This window comes from Metopolophium dirhodum, chromosome 5 (genome assembly GCF_019925205.1).
Source record: "Metopolophium dirhodum isolate CAU chromosome 5, ASM1992520v1, whole genome shotgun sequence".
NCBI classification, from domain to species: domain Eukaryota; kingdom Metazoa; phylum Arthropoda; class Insecta; order Hemiptera; family Aphididae; genus Metopolophium; species Metopolophium dirhodum.
The window spans coordinates 12739030-12752237 of NC_083564.1; positions in this window are offsets into that span (position 1 = coordinate 12739030).

Here is a 13208-nt window from a genome sequence, read left to right on the forward strand (position 1 = left end):
CACAGTGTAGTAAGTAATACCAACGAGTGGCATAAATAGTATAGGGCATTGGTGGGAGGGAGACGAGGAAGTGTTTCGGTTAGGTTAGGTATTTGGTATAATATGTATCACTAAAATGACTTTATTGCACGGTTCACTATTATTATAAAACATAATGACAAATGTCGCCATCACCTATGTTTGAAAAAAGTAACATCTTACAAATTTTTTTTCTACCAACGTAAAGATTGCCATTTAAATAAATATTATAGCGTGGTTTAAGTCGACAAAATAAGCTCCTTCCTTTCAAAAATCGAAGTAACATAAACGTCCTTTAGAAAATGTGTTTAATCCCTTTCCTAGTTAGAACGAACATTTTTGACAATTTTTTTTGCTGAAATTGTTACTCAACTATACCATAAACTATCCAGCTTAGTTTTGGAGTTCGCTCGGAAATCCTTCCACCACAAAATTCTAAAAAAGTAAAACGACGTTTATGTCGTTTTAAATACTGATTTCAATTCCGTAATAATTAAAAAATATTAATAAATTATATTTTGATTACGCACAAAAATTAGTTAAAATATGTGACCCACTGATTGAATATTGGTAATTCGTGTTTATTAATAAATGGGTTTGTAGGTGGGTGGGTCCTCAGAATTATCCTCATCAATACGTCATATTTATTTGAGGATAACCGCCTCTGTGTATCAGTACATCTTAAGTGCTTAAACCTACAAAATTGTAATACAATAACTGTTGTATATGTATTAACTATTAAGTATAGTATGTCAGCTATGGTAGCCACCGATGAATACCGAGTCCATGTACGCATCTTCCTTAGTGCGAAGGTAAGTTATTAGACGTCTGGACATCCGAATGGAAAATATCTAAATATTGTTAAACTTGCAGTTGTACATTGTTTGGTATGAAATTTATTTAACAAAATTAACGTGGTTTTGAAAAACAAATTACACTTAAAGTTAACATTAGATATTGTCATATTGACTATTATGGCAATGTAACAATGAACTGAATACTTTTTAAAAATAACACTCTGAATGGGTAATTTTAACATTATTTAAGAGTCGAAATAAAATCAAGATTATTTCTAAATATTAGTTGAAACCATATTTTAAAACAACATTCCCTATTTTAGTATTTTGTCATATCAACTTCAAATATTATATTATTATACTGAATACCTACAACTAATTTTGAGTTTTTTTATGAATAATATCAACTCCCCAATGGCCCAATGGATAGAAAGTAACTCAATTTACAAACTATTTTTTTTTCAATTTGTTCTTACTGTTTTTCTGGATTTCCAACGAAGACGCCAGACGGCAGTAACTTATCTTATTATATAGAACGACTTTACAACACAGTAACACCAAATTGAAAAAAAATCATAAGATTTAGTCAGTTCATTATGGGAGAGTTGGGAGTCGATGTCATAAGTTCTCAACATTGCGTGCGCTTGAGTTAGCGCTTTATTATGGTTTGTACTTTGTATATATAATAGTCAATATAATCAATATTGACTTTGCGTAGTTGATTCGACTAAAAGATAGATATTCAAGAACGTGGTTTTGATTTAAATCGAATCTTTTATTTGTGTGTGTGTTCAAGCTTTTGACGAAACGTTCTAGCGAAAAGGTACGAAATTAGATATACTTAACTGTATTTTATTGTTGTCACACGTAGTTTCGTTCAACATCATTATGAGCTAATGTGAAGCGTTACGATTTTCCAGGTGGGTGTTTCCCGTGGATCACCACCGCCATTTACGTTTTTGGCATAATCTACATAATTTTCTACCAATACATATAATGACGTAATACATTTCTGTACACCAGTTCGTCATCTTTTACAATATGTTAATAATTACATTTTAATCACAATTTAATAATATTATTATACCATCTATACACACTGTAGTCTGTAATACATTTGCAATACATTGAAATCAGCAGCGCTGTAACCGTAATACGTGTGACTTCATATACAATAGCTGGAATTATTACAGGTGTGAGTATATTATAGTTACCACTTACCACTTACCGCGGTGAACTGCAAACGCCGGCGGGTTTGAACGGAGTATAAATCCGTTATTCCGCGTCCGATTCGTTCAACGTAATGTTTAAAGTCAAATAATAATCTAACACCTAATCATTATATGTTTGAAGTCCTTATAACAGTTACAAGGAGAAATCGCGACGTATAGAGGAGGCTGCAATAATAATGAAATTATCATTGTCATTCGATTTTTTTTTTTTTGGTCGTGACCTTGTAGTTTATACGAAATATGTCACCACCGAGGATCTACAAGTCGCGACGTCGTATAATAATACTGTGTTTTTATCGGTTTAACACAAAAACGCGATGAATCCGTGATTTTCTATTTTTCGAAAGTGGCCTTTTGCGAATTAAAGTTATACGTACCTATAACATTATACTATACTTTATCGCAACCGCGATGTCAGTACAATTATTATCCGCAACCGTTTGGTAGCGATTGGGTGGTAGGTACCTACGTGTGTCTGGTCGTTATACATCGCTTTGCGTTTGCGTCCGTTACTTCTATCGTACACATATACGAGAGCTGCTCAGCAGTGGTCCGGAAATTTTTTTTTGTGTCTATAATCTTCTCGAGTAACGTCATCCACCATATATTAATAATATTTTACTACACCTTAATCATTTTTCGCAAAACGAGTTTTATACGTTTTTAGCTCGATCCCCGCGTGCTATATATAATACGGTGTGTGTACATACATATATAATGTATATTTTAAGTATATCGTGTGTACATTTCGAGAACAAATTTTGGTAGTCGAGAACCCATTGCAGGGCGTGTCATTTGTACGTAATGAGTTATTGTAATTATTTGGCATCAAATATTCACAGCAATGTACCTATATAATGTATAATTTATATTTTAATGACGACGTATTATCGTTTTATTAATTCGTTGCTGCCATGCGCGTATTTTCGAATTTATGGTAACTCACATCATATCACGTAGTGGCTTACACGCGTTGTACTTACCCACGACGATGAATTTTAATACATAGGCGGTGGTATACATCTATATATATACATAAATAATATCTATATACGTGGGACACACTAGCTTATTAATCCGTGTAACGCAGTAGAAATTCGGGTTGGAAAAAAAAGATCTACGTGTTTTCAATCACAGTTATTATCACAATAATGATAATTTTCTTCTTCTTCTTCTTCTTAGCCGATTGCCGCACCCGCGCGTAGTCCTGCAACATTCGTCAGCGTGTATTTTAATAGGTAGCGTGCAGCGGCTATATAGTACCTATAGATGATTGGTAGTTGTAATAACACCGTTGTTACGATCTCCGATCCACATCATACGTTATGTGTAGTGTTTGTGAACGTTTATAATGAGAGCTAAAATGCAACCTATCCGTGTAAAACGTCATATTTGTTTTCGAAAAGTCTATAGTTTTATCGAGTTGTATTCGATTCGAGGGCAAATACCGCGAGATACCGGTTTTACCAACTTACTAAAATATAATTTAAGATTTTTGCATTTCAGGACAAAACAAATTATAGTTACTTCCTCTAGAAAAGTTCATTGAAAAACGCACACTAAAAGCAGCTGTCTTTTAACAGTCACGCGTTTGCTACCAACAGATTAAGTGGTGTCCGTGAAGTTGGCTATCCGACTTAGTCCAATCAATTCTAAAACTATGCTTATATTTTGTAAATCAATTTCAAATTGGTTTTTTAGAAATTGCAATTAATAAGTAATTAAAAAAACACTCTAAGCTAACTTTCGCCTATTTGTGTATTATGTTATACTATGTAACATTACGTAAGGAACTGTTAAGAATAATAAATTAGCCAATGAGTTATAGGGTCTTATCAAATGAAATTATTCGTGGCTGGTGGTTGTTATTAATGACAATAATAAATAATATAGTATCAATAACGGAACAATCAAATTCAAAAAATAAAAAACAAGTCTATGTACAAATTCTCTAAAAATTTGCCTCTTTCATCCATTCTAAATGCGCTACTGAACGTGAGTATTACCTACACATTTCGGTTAGAATGATGTTGAAAAACAATTAAAAACAATCACTTAAGTTTTATCACACATAAATACATATCAATTGATAACTCAATGCATACATATCAGGTACGTTTAATATAATATATATATATATAATACACCAATAGGTACTTAATATCTGTGTCTGATATGCATAATGAAGTTTTTAATACACTTCTAAGTTCTAATATACTTCATAAATAAAAACAGACACGAAACAAATGTCTTGAGTTTGAGGTGCAAGGGAGTTTAGATCCGGAATAGAGGAGTTAAATTGCCTTGTCCGCTCTTATATCGTGTTCTTTTTAAGAATGGTGTTATAATATACTATCTTACATTGCAATATTACACGAGGAACTGTCACTAAGTCACGGAATATGTATAACATTATTGATTCTGCGAATTACAAAATATGTGACACATTCATGAAGATATGACGCACGGTGCCTATATCATGCAGAATTTTAGTGTTTTGACATTTTTATCAAAATTTATGATATACGTTTTGATATCCGTCTTTGGCAAATTAACCATATTATGTAATGTATAGAATTTTATAGCATTAATTAATGGTTTCATAGGTTGTGGGCAATCTCTGAAGGTTTTCTAAGCCGTATTATTGAAAAAATTGTAATATCATCGTAATAGCGTATATTAGACATTTAGATATTATAAAAAAAAATTACACAGTCAACGCATTATCATAGGTATATATATAAACCCGCATAAAATAATGACATATAAATTCATATAACGTCAATAAATTTAAATTCTACTCGGTACGCCATAATATTACGTAACAGGTATACCCATAATAACGCATTAGCGCCTAAAGAATATCTATGTAGGCGTACATCGGAATAGGTCAAAAGTTTTTATTCTGCCGCAGCGTTAGGTTTTTACCTACTTAATATATACGACGGTCACTCGTTTTTCCATATCAAATAGTCAAATGCATACGATTGTTGTCATGGTTTTTGTTTCGGAACACCGTCGACGCATACAATATCAGATGCGGCGTCTGTGTAATGTATATAGGCAGAGGTATATCTATTTAATTATTATTCGTTTGGGAAATGATATTTTTTTCTTATTTTCGTTGCGCGCGCGATGTCTCCGGAAGAAATATATATATAAAAAAAAATACTTATATTCCATGTCACAACTCCACACCACATATTATCCGACCCCCCGGGCGTATACTTAAAACAAACGCAGGCATACTTACTATGTATACTTTATTATGATACTGGTTTTCTGGTTTAGATGTGTACACACACTATAATATATAATATTATACACACCAGTGGTGGCGTGGCGTGTAACACAGACGTGAATAATTATTGTAAACATTCCGAAAACATTGGCCTTTTAAAAATCAACTTATTCCTCCCGCCGTTTGATGTCAAAGTGTGTATAATATGATATGTTATATTTTCGGGGCGCGTACATCGACGACAACACGCGTAGCCACCGTATATAGGAGACATCGCAGATTCTAGAAGTAGTAGTAGGTATATAATATTATATTATATTGTATAGTAGTGATGATAATGATAAATAATAATAATAATCATCGACTGCAGACTACGCGACAGCCCGCGCGCTCGGTAATCGTTTTTCTTTTCCACTCAATTAATTTACAGATATAGGTTGCGTATCTACATGCACACACACATATATATATATATACAAATATAAATATATGTATAATAGTAATAATAATATGTATGTATTATATAATTTATATACTTGTAAATACAACCACATCATCACCACCACAATCGTACGGTCGCGCGCGCTCGTCGTTTACACCTATAACCGCTCGTACACGGCACATTAATATATAGGTAGGTACATACGTATATTAATTAACCGTGTACATGATGTACGTACACGATAAAATCAAAAGAGGAAAAACACACCAATGGAATAGAATAATATGTGCACACTTACGTCCGTCCGCCGTTCGCCCACACTGCGCGTATAGACCAAGTCACGTATGTATACTAATGAATAATATTTTTTTCTCGAGAGAGAACCTCGTCGGAAGGGAAGTGCCTGCCTGCTATAACGGCGCGTAATTTATAGAGTTTGAAATTAAGTATTAACCCGATATCAACGAGTCGTTAACGTCTGCGATTACTCGTACACAGGTAGGCGGGTGTTACATATACGGGGTAATCCATTTAACGCAAGACACTCATTATTTAGGAACGTTTTTGAAAAAAATATCTCTTACGTAATTCTAAATCGTTACAAAACAACATTTTTAGAGAAATTATTTAATTTTTACTTTTTTTACCTTTTGCTAACATACATTTTGATTCCTCACTCCGGAGAAGAATATATTTCGCAGTATGTACCTACTTCGGTGTATAACAATCGAATTTCGGATGATTGTTTTATGAGTTACATATAATAAGTATTTTAAGTTTATAGACCAGTGAAGTAGAGTAGTACAATATTATTACAGTACCCCGCCAAACGTTGTTCCACTGCTCCGCTCGTACAAACTTTAAATAGGTTAGTTAAACTAACCTACTTAAATCTATTATAACTTATAACTTGGAACTAATAAACCAACTATCAGAAATTTGATTTTGTATATGGACAATACTCTGAATAATAATTCTGCTTTGAAATAAGAAATTAAAAATGTTTTTCCGTCACTAAAATATGTAAAAAAAAAAAAAAAACGATAGAAAAAATATATAGCAAAAATGTTGTTATTTAACGGCTTAAAATTACATTTATACTTTCGAAAACATTAATAGTTTTTGAAATAATGAAAATGTCTTACGTTGATAATGGATCACCCGGTACATATAGGTGCGCGAGTCCGCGGGATCGAGAAAAGCGTTTGTTGATGCGTTTAACGATCCAATATAATATAATATGTTATACGTTATATTCTTTTTGTGAATGACCGACGACCGTCACGACGACGACGATGACCGCACAGAGAACGCTCCTTCGCACACACCTATAATTAATATGTGTACACCGATTTTTTTTTTTTTTTTTACCCGGCAATTTCTAGACGGCCCGTGATCTGCACGAGTGGTTTTTAAAAACCTATTTCCACTGTGAACGTAATACATAATATTAAATGGGTAGGTATTATACATAAAGGCGTAATCACTGTAATTTTTCGCAGACCTTATACGCATGTCATACTATACCTATATATGGGGCTATGTGCCTATCCCATATGTGCTTAAGACGGAAAATTATTGTAATACACCGCTGCCGTAAAAATAATCGCGTGTTTCCGTTATCATCGTTATAATATTTTTTCACTACCGTCATTCCGCGTATAGGTTATAAACTCTATTTACCTGTATACTGCAATTATTATTTTACCTCACCTGTGTGTAATATACATATTAATATAAGAACGGCGGCCGTAAACGTATATGGCCCCCACACGAACCTGTTCAGCGGGGGCCGTTATGTTTTCGAACGAATAAAATAAGTAAATAAAATATTTTATCAATAGATATATTACAAGTAAATTTTTAAGTTCCTTCCCGTCTGCAGCTCCTTTTTAACAAATCCGCTGACAATACAAATTACGGTATAGACACCACCAGATTGATAGGACGATGATTAGCGGTCTTGGAAGTGAGCACCCACACTTATTCTAGTAACTATGATATAATTTTTTATTCAATGCTTGTATGCTTTATTTTTATCATAGCTGAATCATAATATATAACTAAACAACAAATTGTAAAAACTGGGTATGTGTAACTCCTACTAGGTTTTAAAATACATTTTTGCCAATATTATATTAAGCCCGTAAATAAATAAATAGTATACGGCGTATACACCTGACTCGTGCGCGGAGACGAATCATTTTAACCTAAATATAATAAACAATAATAATTTAGGTATAATAATATAATATTATTATGTAGGCTGCAGACAATACAATAATATTATACACCATACACGTCAAATTATAGGCATAATATAATATAAGCTCTTGGGATATTTACATTTTGAATATATGCTCACGTGATCCGGTGGTCGCCGAAAACGGAGAAAAAAAACGGAATTTAAGATATAAAAAAATCGGAATGCGAGGTAGGTCCCTCCGACACTATCGTCGCGCGTCGGTCGGTCGGTTGGTCGGACGGACGGGACGTTGCACATACGTCGCGGCGTGTGTAATCTAAGAACGAAATCGCGACCAACCAGTTTTGTGATTCCCTGGTGAGAATAGTACTGTATATACATATATACGCGTATATAACAGTTGACAGTTGTGACAAAGTGCAGATACCGAGGTTGAGTGTGCACATTATCTATCTGTATACATTTATAGCGAGTGTCGTTGCGAGCTGCTGCGCGTAAACATATTATAAACGTTTCGTTGACATATTATTATTATATTAAATTATAATACATTATATTATTTGACGTATAGGTACGAATTCAGACTAATTATTAATCAACAATCGACGTTTGAATAAACGCCAAAGATAGTAATATATATTGTTTTCCCTGTCATCTGCAAGCGGCGCCGGCGCGCGGTGATCCGCGATTGTAACAAAATAGTGTACCTAGCTGGTATATACCACTATTATCTGTATATAGGTACGCGTATATCTGATACCGTTTCTATACTTCGTCCGATAAATAGATCAAAATCTTAGAATATTTATTTTCTCTCCGATACGATACATATTTAACTTGTAAGTATAATATGCGTATATAATAATAACACTCTATAACGTCACGATAATGTGTGATTTGCAATGACAGTGACGCTGAATACAATTTTGTATTTTCACTTCTCCCACATAATATTATAACATTAAAAGATCACAAATCACACAATTTATGACGAATTGCCTATATAATACTCCTTACGATAGCCTCTGCTCCAACAGAAATATTCTAAGCGTATATAGTATTCAATATTACATATTCGTGAAAATTGCAGCTGTATTACAACATCGGGAATTAATAAGAAGTACAAATCACCGTACAAAATATTGACAAAATCTCAGAAATTGAACTCGAATAATAATTATAATCGTTTGTTGAATATGCTATTATAATAATATGACTATATTGAATAATTGCTGCAATGAGTGTTTCTCTTACTGTCCTTTCAAATACGCATGCTAATTTCATTTTCGGCAATTCAGTTTTGATATTATTATTATTATTTTGTACCTACTCTATTCTTTATTAAGTGATTAGTTAGTTTTATGCTAAACAATCTTAAGTTTATAAAACCCGATTCTAGTCATATAGGTAATTGATTATGGTTACACGTAGATTTGATGTAAATTTCCATTAAAAAGTGCTGTGGACTTAATACAAACTGAAATTTTATTCGACTGTAAGTACTAGGTACATAAATTATTGACGTTTTAAAACAAATCTTACTTATATGTTTTGATTTTAGAATTTTTTTTTAGTAAATTTAATAGATAGTTAACTATTATTTGTTTTATTTAAATTCAATTTAAAAATACTATATGTATATATACTACATAGATATATTGAATCACAAGTTATTATTCTTTGACACGCCGCCAAAGATTGGGTGTAGAAGGTAAAACCAATAAAACGTCATTAATTTATCCATTATTGAAAATGGATATTCTAATATTACAACCAAATGTGGCCGTGTGCCATGTGCATTCGTGTGAACAGAGTAATTCCTAAGACAGATATTAAGCTGTTTAACTTCGTGAAATAATATGAATAATTGAGGTGAAAAGTGTATATACCTACGGGATTATGGACCATGGTGCATACGCTCATATAAATATGAATTATTGATTTTAAACTTTATTACAGGAAAAACTCATACTTCCTTTGCATATTTGTAGAAAAAGCATATCCTATGCAGGCCGAATATATTATAATAATGCGATAAATATAATCGTACTAGGTTACGGTTAATTCTGAAAATTCGTAAAATTGAGATGTACTCAAGTTTCAATATCCCCTAATGATAGTGCAAATGTTGAAATCCGATCTACATTTATAATATATTACACTCGTAATTTGAATAAATAAAAACAATAGGTAGGTATAAATATTTAGTATTTTTTTTGATTTTTTTTGACCTTCAGATTTCAAAATATACAGATACCGATTTTTCAAACTTAAATATAGGTTAAATACAACAACGAAATACAAAAGTTGGTTTAAATTATTTATTGCAACACGTTTGGTATACATTAATGTCGAACTGTGACATTTTGTGTTGTACGAAATTTGTTTAAACGAACAATTTCGTATCAGTTCGTTACACATTTAGTTTGTCGTCAAGGGCAAAACGAATTAATATTGGTACGTGTAGGTACTAGGTAGATCACGTTGGATAATTGAGTTGGACGTCGTGGTATTTCCTATCAGTCCATTTGTCCGTGTTTTGTCCAGGTTTATTTATCGGGGATTCGCCTGTAACGTTTACCCGAATCAACCAGGATGTTTGTATTGCTTTATCGGAGTTCCGGTCATTAGGTCAATTCGAGATGACATTTAGTTTTGTGCTGTACGTCTGCAGTAAATAATTACCTACTGAACGTCTATATAATAATGAAGCAGTCAAATACTCTGCCGCAGTTGGGTCCGTCGATAATGATCAATGGCGGACTGTAGTTATTTTATTGCGAAAACACGTGGCAGATGAGCGGTGTCGAGTAGGGGAAGTGTGGGGGGGGGGGAGGGGTAGGACGTGAAACCGTGAGCTATTATCATTTTTTCCTGTAAAACCTGATGTTCGGTGCGAGGTATAATATATTATACAGTCGTGGTGTAATAATGTCACTGCACCGAAGTATGCCTGTGCAGATCCACCTGTTGAAACTGTACGCGCAAGAATTGCAGTCTAATTGGCTACCTATATACCTTTGACGATCTACAGTCGAATATATTATTATTATTATTTCTGTTTAACAACAATAATATAGGTAATATATTATGCGCAGATGTGCGCTCGAACCTGCCAGTGACAAAACCATAATGAAACCTGTAAAGTCGCGCGTGTGAGAGAAACTCTCCGCCCCTGTCCGCACGACGACATAATAATATAATATAATGTACAGTAACTTCAATAACGTTCAACATCAGCAGGACACGCAGAGAGACGGTGAAACTGCAATATGTATAATTATCGCAATTCCGAGAAGTCGAATGAGGAAACAATAGTATTTAAGACTTAGAGAATAGCGTGATTAATACGAGGATACGCGTGCCATAGAATTTGACACAATTATTAGTGTACAGGTATCCGATAATCAATAGATTTAAATAGTTTATTAATTGCATTTTTTTATATCGAACAATGATTAGTCTTATTGTGATTTGCTTTTATTTATTTTTTCCGGAAATTAACTGTATTGGTCGTATGTTATTCTTTTATTTTTGTTCTCCGTTCGATCGACAAACAACAGACATGTTGAATTTGTGCAATTCAATAGTGATAGGACATTTCAAACAGGCGTAGTATGTTATTGCCCCACGTTAAGAATAATATTATAATCTTATCGTTTATACACATTCAATCCGTTAATCGCATAAATATTATATATTATTATATTATTAATATATAATATTATATTTTACGACTATATAAATAATAGCCGAATTTTAGGTGCTCCCCAAGATAGAATCGTCATGACTTGTAAAGAAAAATTATAATTCCGAAAATAGTACGTTTCCACCTGTATTTATAGTGTGGTCCAATGTCAATGATAATTCATATTATGCAGAACAACATATAATTTGCGAATCATTGCACGCACAATTCAACGAACGGTTCTACAAATCGCATCCTAATATTAATATATTTTTAAACATTTTAATTTCAAGTGTTCAAACTAATGTAGACGGATAAACAGTTTTAAATCAAATACTCAAAACAAATTAATTAACATACGTCAACTGCAGTAAAAAAGTGTAAAACTAAAGCTATAACTCGTATGGAATTTTTGAAAGCAGCACCTATGTAAATTATAATTGTAATAATATGGCATTATTAAGACTAGACAACTAATAATATAGACGCATACGATATAATTAAATCAACAGATAAAAACAAGTGAGGGGCCTGGTGTGGCTCGGTGGTTGGCCTCAGTCACTAACGTGTTCTGCGGTCAAGCATCGGCCAACCTTCTCTAGTTTCCGACGGGGATTAGTGACGATTCTTCGCCCCACATGCACGTGTTCCTCAGCCAACCATAACCCCCTAAGAAAATGCTAGTGGCCATAGCTGCCGATACGTAAAATCAATAATGAAAAAAAAAACTATTTTAGAAAACAACCTCCTCGAGGTGGGCCTTGGGTAATAACTAAATGGTTATCAAAGTATAATATTTAGAAGAGACTAGATTTGCCGGAAACGAAAACCAACCATTTCGGCGGGAACGAATAACTTCCCTTATAAAGAACCTGCACGTGTACACATTGATAAGTATAGTTGATTCGTAAAATTATAAGTGCAACGGACAAAGTGTGGAAAATAATAAAATTTCTATCTGATCCGTTTAAATTATTATTATCAATATTGTTGATTTTTGTGGCGAGTTGCAGCCTTGAAATGAGTAAGTACGTGGCATAACTGTACATATTGGCGCGTACGAGAAATCTATTGTTGTGATAAATTTTTTAACAGCGTAAAATACAAAGAATGTTTTTTTTTTTAAATTATTATTATCTGGCCATCCGTTTGGCGTTTGTTGTCCGAGTACGTTAATCACTTTAATCGTCGCCGGTTCACGAATCATATAGGTACATCGTTAACGGAAAATGATTTAATTGCCTATGTAATATTATAGTATATTATTATAGTTCGTTTCAATATACGTTTTAAATAATCACATTAAACGGTTAAACCTGTATAAACATAATATTATATATTTTGTGCGTCTATATACTGTATCGATTGTATGGATTACCGGTTGGTCTATGTTCTGGTGCCAAAAGTAAATGTCCGCCGTCAGTTCATAAAACTCATAATATGAATTTATGGATTACAACATTTTAAATCAGTAATGACCAATGTGGCGGAATCGTGGTCCGCGATTCCCAATGTTTTATTCTTTAGATATTTGCATTTTACCATTTTAAAATATATTATAACTACAAACAGTATAAACACCTA